Source organism: Lissotriton helveticus, chromosome 12 (genome assembly GCF_964261635.1).
Source record: "Lissotriton helveticus chromosome 12, aLisHel1.1, whole genome shotgun sequence".
Lineage (NCBI taxonomy): Eukaryota > Metazoa > Chordata > Amphibia > Caudata > Salamandridae > Lissotriton > Lissotriton helveticus.
In genome coordinates, this window is record NC_136073.1 from 330,537,068 (window position 1) to 330,557,912 (window position 20,845).

Consider the following 20,845-nt stretch of genomic DNA (forward strand, 5'->3'; position numbering starts at 1 on the left):
CCCCAAGTGTCACAGTCCTCAATGTGTGGTGCGATTCCCATTGGAAGGCAGATAGTCAGAATCCTGTGCTTTTCTAGCGGGGTGGTGTCAGGAAACACCGCCTCTATTTGGGTGATTTTTTGCGCTAGCCAGAATGGTATTTGTTCCCGTTTAGCCGGTACTTTACCTAGGCAGGATTGGATGTTCTGTGGTGTAATTTTATTTGTGTTCCCCTGGTGAGGGGTCAGCTGTGGAAGTTTAATCGCTGGCTGAATTGTTGATGTCCGCATCACATACTGAACTAATTGTCTATGAATTTTTATTAATTGTTTTAGCTGTGTTAACAGCTCTGCTGCAGACATCCCATTGATGTCTGGATGTGGTGTGTATCCGGCTAGGACCGGCCACGTTGCTCCTGGTCTACCTACAGGACCGAGCCTGGTGATGTGATTGTTATGTTTTAGGGCGCCATCAAATAAGAGCAAATGCTCTTGAAATTTGAGTGGTACTTCCACCTCCTCGAAAGGAGTGTACTCATTAGGAGGTTCCTCTATTTTGTAATAGTGGAAGTACTTTGTTACAGCATTTGCTGCTGGAAAATGTATCCATGAATAGTATACCTCTGTCTGCCGATATTCGTGTGCCTCAATTACGAATATGACTGTGCCACCTCTAGGTGTCAGTCCATTTTCTATAAGTTTCAGGGTTATAGATCTCCTTTTGATGACCGGGATGAGTATTATATCCCCGTCCGCATCTAGTGCTGCAGCATCAGCCGCTGCGAGTTCAGCTGCTAATCTAACTGCCTCTCTTTCTTCTTCATTGTCTGACATTTTCCTGTCCTGAAGGTTATTTCTTTTGTTTGCAGATCATGTTTCTTATGGAAACAAAGATTAGATGCACAATATTTTGGAACAGTGTATCCTTCAACGTTGACTATACCAAGACCCATACATAGGAGTTCCCTCCTGCGAGGTCTGACGGATATAACCTTTCACCCACTCCAGACGTCTTTGGAGTATTTGGGAAAAGGGGTCTGAGTGAGAAAGCACGACTGAGTTACTCTAAATGTCTTACGTTAGTTTTATCGCCCTTTCCAAACGCGTTGGGCGCCATGTAGTGTAGTTCCTATCATCCCAATAGGCTCTGCGCATTGGAATAATACCTACAGCAGTAAAGGCCTAGGCCAGACGTTAACTAGGTCTACTACTGTCGATACTAGACTTAAAGTTTTGGGTTTGCCAGCTTAGCTCAGAGTTCACTAGAAACTTTCTCGAATGTTCAAGGAGGACTTAACTTCCCTGATTAGACAAGAAGGGATTTAGTTTCTGACAACCATAGAACATGACAACTTTGCTCTCCCCTAATCAAGAGTAAATCTCGAGAGTCGTGTGAACAAAAGGCAATTTATTTTACTCAGTCAGTACGTGCATTCTTAGTCTCATCAGAATGTAGAGAAAAGGAAGAGACGGGCGTGTTCAATAAAAAGGTGTTATTTATTGATCAGTCTCTTTTCTCATACAAGAGAAATGGATCGATATTATTGCAATACTTATAGCTAAGTAAAGTGCATACATTAAAAGCAATAGTATAAAATAATACTGTAAAAACATTGATATGGTTTCTAAGCCATAAGATGTTTTAAAATGAATAAAATATATTACATACACATATACATTTGACTAAACGTGCTCAACTGGTGTTTCTAGATACGCCTACCCCGTGTACCTGACCTAAGCCTAATACGTGGGCGGGAATAGAAAGTTACAGTTTAAGTTAAGTTTGTTTTTGCCAAGTGAATAACTAAAGAATTCTCTGTGAGGGGTTATTCAGTTCTGTACCTGGAAGTTAGGATGAATGAGGAATGGTATCTCTCTCTCTGGTCTCGATATTCCAGGCTGCCTGCGAGGGCTACCCAGAAACGCCGGTGCTGGATTCTCGGCAGGAGAAAGCAGCGCGTCTCTCAGCGCGTCAGGAAGGCGGGGCTGCTGCCAGCGGGGTCTGCTCTGCTCTTGGCTTCGGCAAGTATGGCTGCTCCGTCTCGTCACCACGCGTGTGTTTGCATAGGGCAAGATCGGTAATATTTATACCTTTAAGGTGCCGAGATTGACGTAAGGATGGACATAGATACGTCAATAAGGATGTCATACGACTTGCTCGTTAGCACATTCTTTTACTGAAGTTCTCGGTGAAATCAAAACAATGGCCGCAGGGTTTTGCCCAGGTTGTCATAGGTTTGATTTGTTATGAGAACTCCGTATGCCTTATCAGGGGCTGGAGGAATATCGCTTGTCTAATTAGATCGCAAGCGTTATGACCTAATCAGATAACACGTTCCTGTGCCGTAGTGTGACTGCGTCAGATAACGGTATCTGCATCATGGGGGTTTTCTGCCTCATGGGCTGACTGCTAGTTAACTTGTTGGTTTGTTTAACTAGAATAGGGTCAGGAATAGGGGGATCGATTCAGAACCTATAGGAATACATGACAGAATCAAAACTTATCCTCTGTACTTCATTGTTTAGCTGCATCTGCTTGGAAAGTTCCATTGTGGGCGTGCCTTCAATGGTTCTGAAATGTACATAATGTATCTCTATGCTTGCTGATGTCAGTCCCCCTGCAGCACTCCTAGCGACTGGGTAGACTGGGCTCTAAGCTGAGTGTATCTGAATAAACAGATGGTGGTTTGTATCCTCTACTGTCTAACCAACTCTTCATTTGGTATGGAAGGCTGAGTATGGTATGGAAGGTGGTCTTGAGTGACCCGTATTGAGCCATTTCCTTCACTATTTTATATATTGTTCACAATCTCTGTCGATTTTGCTAGATTTTGAGCTTATTCTACAATTAGTGTTAAGTATACTGATGTTTCGCTCATTCTAGATTAGTCACAGTCTACTAATTGACATTCTTTTTTACAATACTATGCACTCCTCTGCTGTATTTAGTTCTATTTGGGATTATATCCCTACAGATTTGTACTGTATAATGTTGGTCTACCTAGTTGACATGTTTCCTTTCAAGTATATTGTTTTAACTGAATGATTGTATGTCTGTATTTATTCTTTTACGCATCGTTATTTTCTCTCTTTCTAATCCATTTGCTTTAAGTAAGTATTCGACCCTTTACTCTACTTCTTATTCTACCTTTTATTCTACTTTTTACTTTACCTCTTATCTTTTTTCGGTGCTCTTTTCTCTGTGGTGATCTATTTATATGTGATATAATATTTAATGATATCATTGATCACCAATGAAATGACAGTTGTATAGTTGTTTTAAAATATTATATGTATCAATTTGGAATATATTTGATAATTTTTCGATATAGTTTTTTAAGTACGTCTAAACTGGAAGTTATATGTTATTACAGTTATGATGGGTGGCCTATGAAATGACATTTTATGATGGGCATTTTATTTAATATTTGTTCTAATTGTATGGTATTGTTTATGATATTTTTACTCCATAACTTTACAGTTGGATATTTATTCTATATATTGTGCGTACCTTTTTTAGATCCTATTTGAAATTAACTTTATGAATGGGCTTGTAAAAAGCTTAGTCTCGTATTTATGTGCTATTACAGTCTTGTTCTATTTGCTTATGGAATGTTATATTTTTTCAAATGGGCCAGTTATATTATATTCATTCAGTCTTACATTATCTATTGTGATTAGCAAGAGGTATAGGTGATATAGTTATACATCTGAGAAGGCAATACTAGTTTCGCTGCTCTGCGGCTTTTTTATTTTTTGAGCTGTCACCACCGATGTTGATAGCCTCTGCTGTGGCTCCTCCACCTTGTTCCCCCATGCAATATATCTCTGACAGTGGGGTTGAACTTTAATTTTGCTCCGTTCTTTCTTGGAGTACATCTGTTCCCTCTCTTCTTCCACCTACTCTCTGTTCCTTCCCTGTTTCTCCACCTTAATCTTGAGACATCTGTTCATTTCCTGTTGGGATATATACTTCAGTTCCTTTAGTTTTTTTGTTATATTTTAACTGCCCTTGTACTCTTTATCAGAAGCATTCATTCTTTATGTTTAATCTATATCAATATATAAATATTAAAGACTTGCTTAAATGTACTTTCCCTTAGTGTTAGGGGTTGGAACCACCATGTTGAGATGGCAAGATTTTGGATTATTGTAAGAGTGTATCTAGTGATGTGATCCTACTTAAAGAGGCTCTTCTTATGAGGAAAGATTGGGTAATCAATGTTACATGTTCCGAAGCATCTGGGAAGAAGAAGGGGGTTATTATCCTTATCTCTAAAAGTTCTGGTCTGTCTATAGTTGCTGCTGAATGTGATACCAATGGTAGATGGTTACTTACTCATCTGACTAATGGTTCAGATGATCTATATATTATGAATTAATATGCTACAAATATAGATGATCCACTTTTCTGTTGAGCAGTAAATAAAAAACTCACTTACATTCCACAAAATTCAAGAACAATTGTTGGAGGTGATTTTAATCCCCCCCTTGAGCCTATTTCGGATAGACACTCTGCTTTTGAATTTTGACCTCCTAGGGCACACAAACATATGCTTAATATGTGCTTGTCTCACTCACCATCTTGTGGATAAACTAGACTTGCTTACAAATACCTTAGGAAGCCTTCTGTCTTGGGTGGCTGTAATCTCCCAGATTGGAATGTATACCAAATTTCCTTTTTGGCGTCTTAAGGTTCACTTTGGTTCTACCCGGATTCCCAACACATACCTCCATGTACTCGTATTGAACGTGAATTATGCACTCCTTTTTTCACTCCTTCCTTACTCACAGCCTCCAAACTTGCGTTAGCTCCTTCTCAACGTATTATATCAGACACGTTTAGTGCGTTAAAATATATTGAGAAGAAAGTATCCAAACCTATTCATGAATCAAGATGGTCATCTTTATGGTTTAATCCTAAACGTCTTACTGACATTGATCCTAACACTTCTCTCTCGGGTTGCCAAAGGTATCAGACTGCTGAAAGACCTCTATGATACTAATCCTGATAACCTCAACAACATGGATTTTTATTCTTTTTTTAAACTAAAGGCTAAACTCTCTAAAATAACCCTCTACACAGATCTAGTTATGGTCTCACTTCTGTCTATGTGGGTACATTCAGGTCATACCGCTTGTAAAAAGTATTCATTGTTATCCGCTCAACTGCCTTCACATTCTACATTTATCTGTGTCAAATGGTCTCACCATTTTAAAGATGAGATTTTTTAACATATTTCACAAGTTACCTGACCACTGATTGGGAAATGATCCCTACTTAATAAAATTTCTCCTTCACTAATCCAATCTAAATTCTTTGCATTAAATCTCCTACGATGGACCCCTGCTCATTTACATAAGTTGAAGTTACGAGATAGTGATCTTTGTTGGAGTTGTAATTTAGTACCAGGCACCCATCAACCTATGTTTTTTGAATGTACATTATTAAATTCCTTTTGGGGCCTGATACAGAAACATATTTCACTATACTTTAATATATCTATAGTTTGCTCCTAACTTATGATTTTCCTAGATCCCTGGACTACAGCTACCCCACTATCTCTTAACAATACGGATTTGGAGCTCTTATATTTACTATTATCCATTGATATCAAAATTATACTCTCCTGTCTTATCATACCTGGTGGGCATGGGTTTCATATCTTCGTGGAGCTGATACTTTTGTTGAAAGGAAGCATTATTTGCCTTCAATTGCTAGTAATGTTTGGCGGTCTTTGGATAACTGTATGGATTTGTCTTCTCATGGGTTGGTAGCTCAATATCCTTTTGATTCCATCACTTGACTTATTTTCTTAGAGGTGTAAAAGATTTCCCTTCCCACCATTTTATCCTTCTTCCTTTTCTTTCCTATTTTTCTCTTTCTTTCGCCTCTTTTCCCCTCGCTGATGTAGCTTATCTAGTAAGCAATGGAACTAACACATGAATTCTTTTTGCAATATATGTATATCCTACATCTGTTCCACATTCCTGGAATTCATACTTAAGACTTGATGAATTTACTATATTTGTTATTTGTCATATTCATCTGATCATTTTTATATGACAACTTTGACATATTTGGATCCCAGTCCAGTAGCAATTTGTCATGAAGTACTTTTTAAAATTCTTTGTTATTATATATTTGACTCTGATTTGCAGTATTGCTATTGTATTACAAATTTACTTCTTTTGAAATAAAAAAAATATATATATTTGGACTATATAAAATCCATGTCAAGCCTTAAACCCCCTTTAATAACATGTAAGCCAATCATAAGGTAGGCTATAGGGCAGGGTGCTATGTGCTCAAAAGGTCACATATGTACTTGTAAGTTTTGGTGAGTCACATACACACTTAAAAACCCTTACACCTACTTATACAACCAGTGTCTCACCTATACTGTGACTAACATACCTGTTTACAAAACCGTAGATTGTCTCACATACCCGGTCAGACAGTGACAGAGGCTCTTACACATTCATTCACACACATATACATATTTATATATCGCAAATGTAGCCATGGTAGCAAAGGAGCACTGTTCATCAATGGGGAATTTTGAAACAATAAAAGATTATGTACGTCATTTTCGTGTTTACATATTTGAATGGAGCAATGACATTTCAGTTCAGGGAATATCGAATCCCGAATATCAACTGGATGAAATATTGTTACAACAATATTGAGTGAAAAATTATTGCAAGGTGAGTGCACAGAGGAAGGTAAGGATTTACTATTCTTAACTACCATATTTCCATACATTGAAGATGTGTATATATCACAAGGGTACATATATGTGAAGTTATAAAACTAATCTATTTTGATGTTTTGTACCTCAATACTGGTGTAACTATATTCTGTCTCATCTGTATTTGGGACTCAATATTCCTAGCGTATACCCAGAGGATTAAGTGATTTGTCCAGAATCACTCTATCTCCAGTCTAGTGTGAGTGCTGAGATTAGACCTCGGTCCCCTCGTCCCTAAGATGGCAATATAGCCAATGGGCTGATGGTAGACACCATTCCAGGTACTTGGTAGTAATTTTCGTTATTTCAAATATCTTCCTCCACATAGTCCTGCACTCTCAACACGTTTTCCATCTGACAGTTAGATTGTTTATATTTCTGTAGCCTTAAATATAAGTTTGCTGGTGACATTTTAGGCCAGGTGCATGAAATTCAAAGTTGTGATTTGTAATTTGTGACATTCACCAAATCAGAGATTGCAAATCGCTAAACTAGATGAACAGCTGTATAAATTATGAAGTAGCGATTAACATTCACAAACTAGAGGATTGCAAAATACAATTCAGAAAATGCATACATTTCAACTAGAACATTGGCGCTACTGATGACATCAGCAAAGTAAGACCACCCCTACACCCAAAGGTGGGTCTGCTTGAAGGGACTGCTTGTAAGAACAAGTGTACTGGTTCATTGGTTGGGGAACATGGCGGCAGGCTGAGAGTCCTGCCGGGAGTGCTAACTCTCAATAAACTCCTCCCTGTAATAAAACCTCCAAAATGCCATGTGGAATGTTTTTTCCGTAAACTTGAACATAAGGAGATGTTTGATGGATCTAAACAGGTTATCGGATTTTTACACATCATCTATTGGTTTTTCGGCGTCCATGGTGTATCCAAAAGAATTGGACATGCACTTTGGATGGCCTTGGGCAATTCCTTCTCTTGAGATTCTGTTTAACTGCAGTGTGGGAAGAGACAGCACAGTAAGCAATAAAGCCATAGGAACAAGCTCGACGAGGGAATTCTGTAAGGAACTTCATGAATGATGATGATCCTTAAAATAGCCCCACTGCAATAGATCGTCCATTAAAGTGAAAACAAAACAGAAGGTACCACAATACAGAGACACACAGACATAATGTAAAAGACATCTCAAAATGCTTTTCTAAAAATATAAATAAAAGCACCAACGTGAGAGAATCAAAATAAATGAAAAAGGTGAACCAAAATCGATTAACATCTGGAGGTTTTGGGGGCTGAGATACTGAGAAAAGTATTGGAAGTGAAGGGACATTATAGAAAAAAAGTTCCATGTTCAAAAAGAGGTAGAAACCAATCAGTGGGGGATCTGAACATATACTGATTAAGAAACAGAGCCATATTAAGTACCTTATTACAACGTTGGCGGTCCTTCAGCGGTGCTGCCATCATGCTGTCAGCCGGAGGACCCCCAAAACTGTGGTGGTCTCATGGCAGAGGGCTGTTAGGCTAAGAGGAGAACCTAACATGCAGCCTGCCACCGTGACAGAGCCTGCAGCACATTCCTGCACGGTGTGGCATGCAGGCCACACTGCGCCAGAACAGGAGTACAATTCCAGGGGGGCACTTCCAGGCCCAGGAGCGGAATGGGCTGTTGCCTCTCCGGTACGCTTTTCACAGTGACTTACTGCCATGAAGTGGGCGGTGGACAGGAAACTCAAAATATGCTTGGTGGTGCAGCAGCAGCACCATAAGCATATTCCTGCTCCTGACTGCTGTGCGACTGCTGCAGGATCCTGGAGCCCCAGTAGATGCAGGGGTCTTGTGGTGGTCCGACAGCCCCATGCGTAATCATGCGGGTGGGCCTGCAGAGTCTGACCACCACTGAGAATACGTCGATCTTATGGACCGCCGTACTCGTATTAATGCCCTCTGTCTTGCATACCCACCCCATCCCTGAGGCCTTTTTTAGGTTAACTATGGAAAGTAAGAGCAGTTTTTGTACTTTGAAAAGTGACAGTATTGTGGGGGGTAATGTAGCCAGCTCGCGCAGAATGCAGAAAGCCAGCATTTAGAACTGATAAGGGCCTCAAGTAGAAGTAAAAAATGACAGAACATATTTATCAAACTTTCATGCTGTGCGGTGCAGCAAGCCACCTTGCTGCAATGTGCAATGTGCTGTGCTTCATGAAAGGGCAAGGTCAGGAATACACCATGTTTAACATTTTATGGCACATTCCTGTCTTTTCCTTGTGCTGGAAAGCTTTTGTCTACCTAGCATTAATGCAGGCACACTGGCACAATAGAGCAAGTGTGCCTATGTTGTAGGCACAATTGTTTTGGTGCAGAACGGGACAGCTTCCTGCACAACAACAATCCTCAGAGGCATTTTCATCTCTCTAAGCATTCATAGAAAGAGGGAACAATGAGGAGAAATAAAGATATTTCTCCTCATAGCACCTCCCCTGGGGAAGCACAGTATTTTGATGCATTCCTAGGTTTACAAGTGTTGGTAAATCTGAGAATGCTCCTAAATCGATGAGTGGATGTTTGTGAACACCCAAGATCCACCCTTGGGCTGTCTCACTGAGGCATAGTAATGCAACACCGTGATTTGCGATGTGTTGTGTTACTCTAGGTATATCAAGCCATGGAGGGTCACACAAAGTGGCCTTGCAATGCTTGATAAATCTTACTTCAGTGTTGCATCGCCCTTGCACCTCCTTGTGTGGCACAAGGGTGATGCAACACATTGATAAATATGCCCCCAAGACTGTGAAAAAATATCCCAAACATTTCCCATACTCTCAAAGTATCAAACCAAAAACATAACTGTTGATCAGGAGATAAGGAAGGAGTAAAACAAATATTTAATGAGGGTGGCACTCTGATATGCTCAAATTTTGACAACTTTTCCACCATCACCATTTAGTTTACTCCCACTCACCATAGGCTTCCTGTCATTGAACATCCATAAGAGCTCCCATGTTAAGTGTGCTTGCAGCTCACACTGATGACTGCTGTTACTGGAGTGAGAAGGTGCCCTATGATAAAAGCTTGCCACCAAATGGTGCATGAGGGCTGCCACCATTCTTTAAAATGGGACTCCCTTACATCTAAAAAAAAACATTATTTCATCAGTTCATTTAGCTATAGGGCACCCACTGTTGATAGATATAGGTAAATTGGCCGAAGCAAGATTACAATTTCACAACAAACTACTAATTTGTGCAATTACGATATACCAATTATCTGTGGTGGTAATGTTAATCAATTGTTGAATAATGATTTAGATAGATCAAACAAAGCGCCAATATATGACCTCTCCCAAAGTTTCAACATTTAAAAAAAATATAATGGATCATTTGGGGCTTTGTGATATTTAGAGGTTAAGAGCAGGGAAGCAAATATGTCATTTCATTCAATGTGACAAAATATGGATTCAACTTTAGAATTTATTTTTGGTTGGTAGTGTATAAATGAACAAAATGCAGTAGATTAAATATATTCCAGAACACCTATTTGACCATGCTGATGTTTGGTTGGAAATTGGAATATCAGGCAAAGCTCCCATTGCTAGATGGACTGTTTGCATGTTGACTATTAATACAAAAATCTCTGGTCCAGGAGAAGAATAACAAAACTGAAGAATGTATGTGTCTTAATTGGGGAAGCTGCACTGATAACGTAGCATGGGATACATAGAACGCCTACATAAGAAGCATAGTAACCAAATGGCAAAGAAAGGCCTGTAGAAAACAGAGGGAAAAGGAAATAGTTAATGAATTGAGCTCTAGAAAAAGTAGAATTGCAGCTGCAACAGTTGGAAAATCCTGTTGAAGTGGAGGTAGTTAAGCACACAATTGGAAAAATAGAGACAATGCTAAGATACAACTAGAAGAAAAATAAAAGTAAAAAGGGAATCCCAAACATTTTTTATATTTTGAATGAGGGGAAACCTATTAATTTGAAACATCAAGACTCATACAAAACATTATCATATAAATTGTTTTCAGGATAGCAGAGATGGGCAAGAGGAACCTGCAAATAAAACATTGAGGGCCAGATGTAGGTAAATGTCATTTACAGATTCTTAAATACCGAATTTTACCGATTCGGTATTCAAAAATCGGTAAATGAGATGTAGGTCAAAAATCGGTATCTTTTACCGAATCGGTAAAAGTCGGTATCGGACTTTCGGTAATTACCGAATCGGAAATTACCGAATCGGTAATTACCGAATCGGTAATGGCCATACAACCCTATGGGCCAAAAGGCCCATAGGAACGCATTAAAAATACCGAATCGGTAAATACCGAATCGGTAAATACCGAATCGGGAAGCAAGCAAAAGTGAAACTAATGAGAACAGCCAATCAGGTGCTACCACCCCCCCTCCCAACCAGGAAGTGGCTACCCAGGCAGCTGCAACTCATTAGAAGGTTCTTGAGAGGCAGTCAGAGCTGAGCAGAGAGACAGAGCAGCAGGGAGAGATTTGTTTGGAGTGAAATAGAGAAATATTGGCAAGCAGCGCAGAGAGCCAGAAGGCAGACCGAAAACGAAAATTAAAGTTTAGTAGCATGGAGCTGCAGGTACTGGTTGAGGAAGTTGTGAGGGTACACAAACAGCTTTTTGGCAGGCTGTCCCTCACTGTAGCAGAGTCAGCCAAAAGAAACCTGTGGCTTGCCATAGGGGAGAAGGTGAATGCTGTGGGTGTGACCAGCAGGAGCCAAGAGGACCTGAAGAAAAGGTTTTACGACTTCAGGAGCCTCACCAAAAAAAAATGGCAGAGATCCACAAGCAGGCTGGTGTGACCGGTGGAGGCAGGAACCCTGCGCCCCCCCCTGACTGACCTTGAGGAACTGGTGGCCTCCACCATCGAGCCTGACAGTGTCGTGGGAGTAGGAGATGTGGACAGCTCAGCCAGAGCTACTACGAAAGGTAAGAGGCCTGTGCAGCATGACACCCCAAAGCAAACTGCTTCCCTTTAGCCTATGTGTACAGCCCAACCCCAGTCCAGTACTGCCAGCACTATAAATGAGCAATGCATTATGGGAAATGTAGTCAGCAAATGTAGGACCACATGTAAGTACAGAAAACAGCAATGCATTGAAAGCCAATCACAGTAATGAAAGTGAAATGTGCAATGCATTTATTGTAGTGACTGTAAGACAATAGCACTCAGTGTACATACGCTTCTTTATACCTAGGGCCAACATCAGGCAGTGGACCATCTGCCTCACAGGGATCTGCGCCAGCGAGGGAGGAGAGTGTTGTGGCAGGTCCAAGCACCGCAGAAGCCTCGCAGGAGGAAGAAGACGCCACTGCCCTCTCCCATGAGGATGACACTGTTCATTCCCTTGTGTTTCCCCACTCCCCACACGTTTCCCAAACCCCCCCATTGGTGTTCTCACCTGAGAACTCCCCATCACAGTCCCTGACAACACCTGCTACCTCACCAGCCAGGAGGAGACATGTGGCCCCACTGAGAGTCATGGCGGGAGGAGAGGGTGAGGCTCCAGCAACCATTGAAGTCACTCCTACTGCACAGGTGTCCACACATCAGTCCAGCAGCACTCGCAGCCACCAATGCACTCCCAGCAGTGCAGGTCCACCTGGAGAGGGCACTGTGTTCCGTGGCCTTGAGGGGAGCATGGTGCGCATCCAGCGCATGCAGGGCAAATCGATTCAGGCCTGCCACCACCAGTCCAGGGTCCTGAATCAGCAAATGGGAGACATGGGCAAGGGCATCAGTGCTTTAGTTGAAACAAACAGGGAGGTTGCAAAGACCAACACTGACATAACCACCACCATCAACCAACTGTGTGCAAAAATGGATGCCCAGGAGCAAACAAGGCGCAGGGATGCGCGTGTGCACAACAGGGCTATGCACCGGCTGGCCACGGCAACATCCCAGCTATGCCGTAGGAGCGCCAACATGCAAGAAAGCCTCACGCAGAACACCGCGGAGGTAACCAGGGGCATGGCCAGGATTACCAGTGCCCTGGAGGTCAAGATAATCTCCCATACTGCTGCGAATCCTGCCCTGGACGTGGCTGAGGCATACGACAGCAGCAGCCGCAGCAGCCCGGCTAGCGCAGTTGTTGAGCCACGCCGGAGCACCAGGCGCGCAGCTGAGCCTGCAGGCCATGCCGAAGGGAGTGAACCACACCCCAGTGGGTCTGCGAAGCGCGCCCGTAAATGAGATTTACAGTGTGGGTGAGGCAACCTGGGACATTAGCAGTCCCCACGTTCAAAAAGTTAATATTTGTTCAACATCAGTGCATTAACGTTGTGGCAACATTAATAATACTTTTTTTCACATTCACAAGCTGTCTGTGTCTCTTTACTCACACAGAAATAGTTGTCTGTTATCTCCTCACGTCTGTATCTGCCATCACTTGGTGTTGACACTCCAGCAGGTTGTCTGTCAGGCACAGCATTGTCGTCGTCATGATCCTCGTAGTCAGACAACTCCACCTCAGTACCCTTCCTCACAGCCAAGTTGTGCAACATGGCACAGGCAGCAATCATCTTGCAGCAGGTGATGGGGGTATACTGCCTTGCACCTCCACTCTTGTGAAGGCATCTAAATCTGCTCTTCCAGATGCCAAAGGTCCGTTCTACCACATTCCGTGTACTTTTGTGTGCCCGGTTATACCTCCTTTGGCTGGGTGTGGAGGGGTTGAGGTAGGGAGTGAGGATAAATGAACGTAGGGCATATGCACTGTCTCCTAAAAGGGAAATGGGAATACATTACTCACATGCATACTTGTAATTCTTACTGCAATAGGTGTTGAAGGGGTCGCACACTGTGTCTTACCTAGGAGGTATCCTTCGCCAAATTCCCCTGCAGACAGCCGTGCATAGATGCCGCTGTTCTGAAAAATATAGGAGTCGTGGGTACTCCCAGGGAATTTAGCAACAAGGTCTGTGATGACGAACTTTGCATTGCAAATCACCTGTACATTGATGGTGTGGGTGGACTTCCTATTCCGGTAGATGTATTCTGTGGCAGCAGGGGGGCAAAGGGGGATGTGCGTGCCATCAATGCAGCCGATGATATGGGGAAATCTAGCCATCTGGTAGAACTCGGATTTGGTTTGAACCAGTACAGCATGGGTGGATGGAAAAGAAATGTAATGCTCCATCCTATGCAACATGGCGTCAAGGAATTTTTGAAAAAACCTTGAGAGGCTGCCTGGGTCACCCCAACCACCGCAGCAATCACGCTCTGGTAGCTCCCTGACGCCAGCAGGTGGAGGCTGCACAGCACCTGTACATGGGGTTGAATTGCATGTGCCCTTGGGGTGGTGTGCTGCAACAGTGGTTCTAGGTCCCTGATGAGCTCCAAGATGGTGTCTGGAGCCAACCTGTACCTCTGCAGTATCTCTTCCTCTGTGAGCATGAACAGGGTCACCCTCTGCATGTAGACCTGCTCCTGTCTCAGCCATTCCCTCTCTCCTTCCTTCTGTAGCCATAGCCGTCTTGCAATGACATAAAATGCCGCCATTGTGCAAACAGAATTGCATTTTGGGTCCATTTTTATAGGCTGCACCTGGTTACCACCTGATTTGAATCCATGGTAAATACCGACTCTTAAATACCGAATTTGAAGCAAATTCGGTATTTCAGAGCCTCCCTACATCTCAATCTTCAATAGGTATTTTAACGATTCGGTAATTTTGCTGATTCGGTAAATTTTCCGATTCGATACATTTTCCGATTCGGTAAATTTTCCGATTCGGTAAATATTCCGAGTCGGTATTTTACCGATTCGGTAAATTTTCCGAATCGGTAAATTTACCGATTCGGCCTAATTTCTCTCACCTACATACCGATCGCTCAATACCGGTCGGTAACGGCCAAAAATCGGTATTTTCGGCCGTTACCGACCGGTAAAGGGCTACCTACATCTGGCCCTGAGACTTTATTTTATAATTTATTTCAAGAACTCTACCAAGAAGGACAACAACAGATCTCATACACTTAAGACAGTGGCTAGACTCAGTACAGTTACCTGGATTAGAGAATGGGGATCAAAAAATGCTGTTTTGAGACATAATAGAAGAGGAAATTGAATTAGCCCTATGAAGAATTAAAAGGGGAAGGCAATTGGCCTGATGGAATACCTGGAGAAATGTATAAGACTAAAGAAGGTTATTATACTGGTTTAGAAAAAGCTGTTTAATACTGTCTCAGTTAAATGGTCAAATATACCTCCATCTTGAGGAGAAGTAACAATTACTGTTATTTTTAAGCCAAATAAGTACCATAAAATGAGAGTCTTACCATCCACTCCCACTGCTAAATGACGGTCGTAAGCTGTTTGCAGGGATATTATCCAAAGGACTGACAGTAGTAATTGAACACCCAGTACAGGTAGATGAAAAAGTATTAATCCCCAGAAAGACAATGCATGATCTTATGCACAATTAATAAATACCATAGACTTGGCAGGGACATATGAGTCCCTTAACAGTGATAACTTTAGATGCTGCCAAGTTTTTGATCAGGTCAATTGTCAATATGAGCATAACTCACAAACATTTGGGACGTATTCAACATTTATTAGCACTGTTAAAACATTCTATAGTAGCTTATCAGCAGGAATACTAATACGTGCTAATTTAAGAGATAAGTTTTGCATTAAAAGAGGTACTCAGCATTGTTCTTTTCTTTCCCTCCTAATATATGACTTGTATGTCGAACCCTTGGGTAAAAGGTTTAGAAGCAATCATAATATTGATCCATTTGAATGATTGGGTTTTAAAATAAAGATTGCACTCTACACATATGATTTACTTATTTTTACAAATGAACCAGAAAAATCAATGCAAAGATTTTGTACAACTTGCCAGTGAGTTTGGTCCTTAGTCTGTGTGTGCTTTGCACATAGAAAAGACAAATGTAATGTCCTTGAACACAAACAATTCTAACTAATCTGGTTGGAAGCAAATTAAATATCTCTGCATTGTTATTAAACACAATGCTGAGTGGATAACTGTTAAGAATTTGAACAAAGTTTCAGATGAGATAAGCACGTTATTAATGAAATGGCAAAACCTCGCACTATCAATTTGTGGAAGAGGTATTATAGTAAAAAAGTGCATTCTCCCAAAACTAACTTTTCTGTTTAATTGTATCCCATTAATATTTGACAGAACGACCCTATTAAAATCTAAAGCAATATTTTATATGGGCCTCTTTAGGATTAGGATCACCCATAAAAACTCAAAAGTGACCTATTGAAGAGAGGTCTACACTTACCATATGTGGAATTTTATTGCTGGGCATTTTAGTTAAAAAACTGCAGAATGCTTATATATTTTCTGATTAATCTAATAGGAATTTAATGTATCAGCCGATGTTGAAAAATATATGTGATGGCGAAACTCTTTCAAAGCACTTTAAAAAAGGACTTTTAAAAGTCCTAAAAGTCCTGAAAGCAATTGCTGCAATTTGGCACAATATGAGGATAAAATGGGAATCCCATATTACAGCAATCTAGCTCCCACTTGTTTAAAATCTGGAATAGAAGAATGTTTGAGAGACTACCTAAATATACAATTAGTAGGAGCAGGCACTTTAAGATAGGAAGAGTTGATAAAGGATACACAATTAAGGACATGAGTTTATTTTGTGAGCAAGGTAAGGGATCGGTTTGAGGGCAAATCCTGGGACAAGACTGCTGCTGTACTACAGTACCTCCACCTCAATGGAAGAGGAGAAGCCTTGGAAGAAAATAGGAGCACAACAGAGGGCATCTCCAGTGGGTAATCTATGCTGCAAGGTATTGGGACCTGAGTACATGGCTGACCGGAGCTCCAATCCTGAAAACAGATCCAGCACCTAAAATCCACACAAAACATAAAGGAGTCATGGGGAGAAATATGGATGCTCTGAACACTCTGTGCTTGGGTGCAGTGGTGAGTCCTCTGTCCCCCACCCCCTGCCGGGGTGACAGCACTGATCTCTGTGGGCAGACTACAGTTGCCTGTCACCTGCTCCATTAGGACTGGGAGCATCCTGAATAAACAGAGCGGGGTTACAGCAACAAAATACGGCAGGATCAGAAATGCCCCTAGCTCTCTCCAGCAGAATCACTCGATACCCTGGCACAGTGGTGAGACTTCCACCCCTCCTGACCCCTACCGGGGTGATTGACATTGATCTCCAAGCTCCCCTGCCCAGTGGGATCTGACTAGGGGAGTCGGGAGTGACTAACCTACTGAGCGCTCCTGTGCAGTCTGCATCCCAACGCCCCTCGGAGCACACAGCATTATTTCTAGAGGAAAGGGATCTCACTGGGCAAATAATGTGGCTGCCCAACTGTTGGAGTCCCTAAACATAGACCATGGACCAAAGATCTGCTCCGAGGGATAATGTTAAAACTAAACTCATTTTGTCACTACTACCCCAAGGATGGCTCTCTGTCCATTCGTAGCCCTTTCACACCGGGCTGCCTCTTCAGTAGGACTTTGGGCTACCTCATCACCACATCTGTGTTTGGGCTCCCTCTTAACTCACCATATTCTCACCTATAAACGTTCATGGAGGACTGACCATAACCGTCTACAAAAATGGAAAAATCCTAGTCCAAGTCTCAGAGCAAAACCTAACCATTTTTGACCAACACTTCACAATACTCTGTACCTCCTTGCCTTCTGGCCCAACGTCCACCCTTCTCCCTTCTTCCAGTAATCCAAACACTCTTCCCTCTCCCTGTGAGCATATCCATGTACCCACACCTCTACCATCTATTCCCACTGCTCCCAACTCCCCTATACCCCTCAGACCACACACCCCCTTCAACCACAGCCTCCGCCAATATCCTGCACGCTATTGACATCCCCAAAATCCCCATGCCTTCCCCATGGACCAAAGGCCAGCCCGAGTCACACCTCACCCCTGTACCCCCCCAGTCCACCACCCTCAACAGGCTGGCTCCCTCCTTAGCCTCCCTATTACTGACATGCCCCAGCACACTCCCCTCCCCACCGCTGTCCCAGGCGTCTCTCAGCTGATCCCCTTAATGGCCAGTCCAGAACTCAAAATAAACACTATTCTAGATGAAATCTCATATCTTTGCACAGAGGCAAAGAATACCTACTCCCAGTCCCAACCCCTGCACCACAGGTAAACTCTGACCCTGCCACAACCACACCTCTATGCCTCAATCCAAAATGCATCTCCTCTACACAAACATCAATAAGGAGGCTGAAGTGCTGGACATCACCTATGGAAATCCCCCCAGTTAAACCTCTATCTGTAAGATCCCAGTTGTACTTATTTCGAACAGGAGCAAAAACATATCTTGCCCTCTTAGGCCGCCCTTCCAATTAACTACCATCCAACCCAGTCATCTTGAACAGAGACCCTCATCCACGTCCCGCTGCATGCTTCTAAACTGCTGATCAGCAATCAAGCATGGCACTGCTATAGCTGATACCATCTTACAACAAAACACAGAAATCTGTTTCTTAACTGAAACTTGGCTAAATTACCATTCCTCCCCTTACATCAACCTTATCTCCCTACAGGGCTTTGCAATCATTCACAGTGACTGAAAAGGTGGTGGAATAGCCATTAGACACAAAAGCAATCTATGTGTAGCTCCCTTCCGCACTGCCAAACACCCTACCTTTGAATACCTAGGAGCCCAGCTCTCCTAAAATGGCCCCAACCCCATCAAATTCCATGTCGTCTATCATCCTCTTGATAAAAATACCTAGCAGGTTTAATGTCACATATCTCCCTAAGAGTCAGCACCAACATTATATTAGGAGACCTAAACCTGCACCTGAACAACGCAAAAGACCCCACAGTACAAGCCCTCCACACCCTCCTGGAAGCAAAGGATCTTACCCAACATTGCAACATGCAAACACACAACAAGGGCTCTACCCTAGATGCAATCATCTCCAAGCACATCACTCTTTTTTTATTTTATTTTTTAAAGGTTTTATATATTACTGGCTGGACCCGGGGGTATCAGAGCGCTTTACATGAGTGAAGATAGGACAGGCATAATACAGTTATGCATAACGTAGAGATGACATAGGTCAGTAGCATAAAACAAGTTAACATATGTCAAAATAAAAGAGAAATGAAACATAAATAAAATGGATACATGTAGTCGAATTATACATAGTAGCCTGAGATGGAGGGATGCAAGGTGGTAGGAGGGTGGAGGGAGGAGAGGCATGAATGGGGTAGAAACAAATTAGACAAAAGGGGGGTAGTAATTGAGGGGAGGGAGTATGGAAGGAAGAGGGTAAGAAAAAAGGAAGGCTGGGATCAAAAAGGAGGGGAAAGGGAGAGAGAAGGACAAAGTATGGAAAGGAAAAGATTATTGACTGCAATATTTCTTGAGCAAGTGCAGTTTAACCCCTTGAGTGCGCCCGTCGGCCAACGGCCGTTGCGAGCACTACCTTGGTAGGGCTGCGCTCGTCCGTTGGCCAACACTGCCCTGCCGGAGCAATAGAATGCCCGCACCATGGCGGAATTGCCGCTGCGGTAAACAGGTCAAGGTCTTTTTGGAAGTTGATGTAGGAGGGATTACAGCGCAGGTCTTTAGGGAGTGCGTTCCAGATGCTGGGGGCATATCCGGAGAAAGAACGAGATTGTGTGGATTTCCTTTTTGTCAGGGGTGGGACAAGGAGGAGGGTGTTGGTGCTTCTCAATGCTCGGGAGCAGCCTGCTTTGTTGAGTTTATCAGTGAGATACAGCAGGCCTTTTGGTGAAGGGTTTTGTGGGTAATGCATGCCATCTTGTAGGTGGATCTGCCTTTGATGGGCAGCCATTTAATTGCCTTAAGGGCTGGGGAGCTGTGGTCAAAGTGTATGCAGTCGGTGATTAAACTGGACGCCAGGTTTAGCACAGATTTGAGTGGAGCTAGGTGATTTTTTGGGGTTCTGGAGAGGATAGCGTTAGCATAGTCAATTTTCAAAAGGACAAGTGATTGGATGACCGATTTAAAGTCATCAGCCTAGATGAGCGGTTTGAGTTTCTTGAGATGGCGTAGAGTGAAGAGTGCTCCTGTGGCTGAGTTTTTTATGTGGGCCTGGAGGGTTAGGCTGTTGTCAATGGTGATGCCAAGTAATTTTACTGAGTTTGATAAGGTGAGCGTACAGTTGAGGGCATTAAGGTCAGTGATCCATGTTTGAATAGGAAGAGGATTGTTTTTTGGAGAGAAGATAATGATTTCCAATTTTTAGGGTTGCGTTTGAGATGGTTGGAGTGGAACCAGAATTGGATTTTAGACAGGGTGTTGTTAAGGCGTAGTACATTGAAGTGGGATCTGATCTTATAGTACAGTTGGGTGTAGTCAGCGTAGAGGTGGTAGTTGATTCCAACTTGTTTTAGAATGAGGGTAAGGGGTTCCAGAAAGAAGTTAAAGAGAGAGGGGGAGAGAAAAGAACCCTGGGGGGAGGCGAGGGAGACAGGAGTGGGGTTAGAGAGGCAATTGTGAATTTTGATTTGTTGTGTTCTGTGTTGGTGGAAGGAGGAGAACCATTTAAGTACCGGGTCATTAAGGTCAAATCAAACTTTGAGCGCATTAACTAAGGCAGGGTGGTTAACAGTATCAAATGCAGCAGAGTGCTCAAGGAGAATGAGTAGGCAGGTCTCACCATTATCTAGAGAGTTATGGATGTCGTCTACAATATTTAGTATGGCAGTTACTGTAATGCAACCTTTTCGAAAGCTGGATTGTAAGGAGTCATGTAGGTTAAAGGTGTCAATGTGTTTGTCCAGGTGAAGAAGGGCACATTTTTCAAGTGATTTGGGGAGGAGGGGGAGGTTGGAGATGGGGCGGAGATTATTAAGGTCATGAGGGTCAGCATTTTGATTTTTAAGAATGGGAGTGTGTTGTATGGCGACAGGGATCACATGGACCACAAGGGATTGAGTTTGCCAATAAGGTGCTGTTTATTTGACCCAGTCACACACCAGACCTTTGGGCATGAAGGGAGTGGAGGAGAACTGTCACCGGAGAGGGGATAAAAAAAATAGGAGTCTTATACTGATGGGGAGGAAAGAAAATAAACCCACGGTCAGCCTGAAAGTAAAGTTCCCACTCTGACCGGACTGTTCCCGGACACTCGCCCCACTAACGAACTGGGCAAGCACCTGCT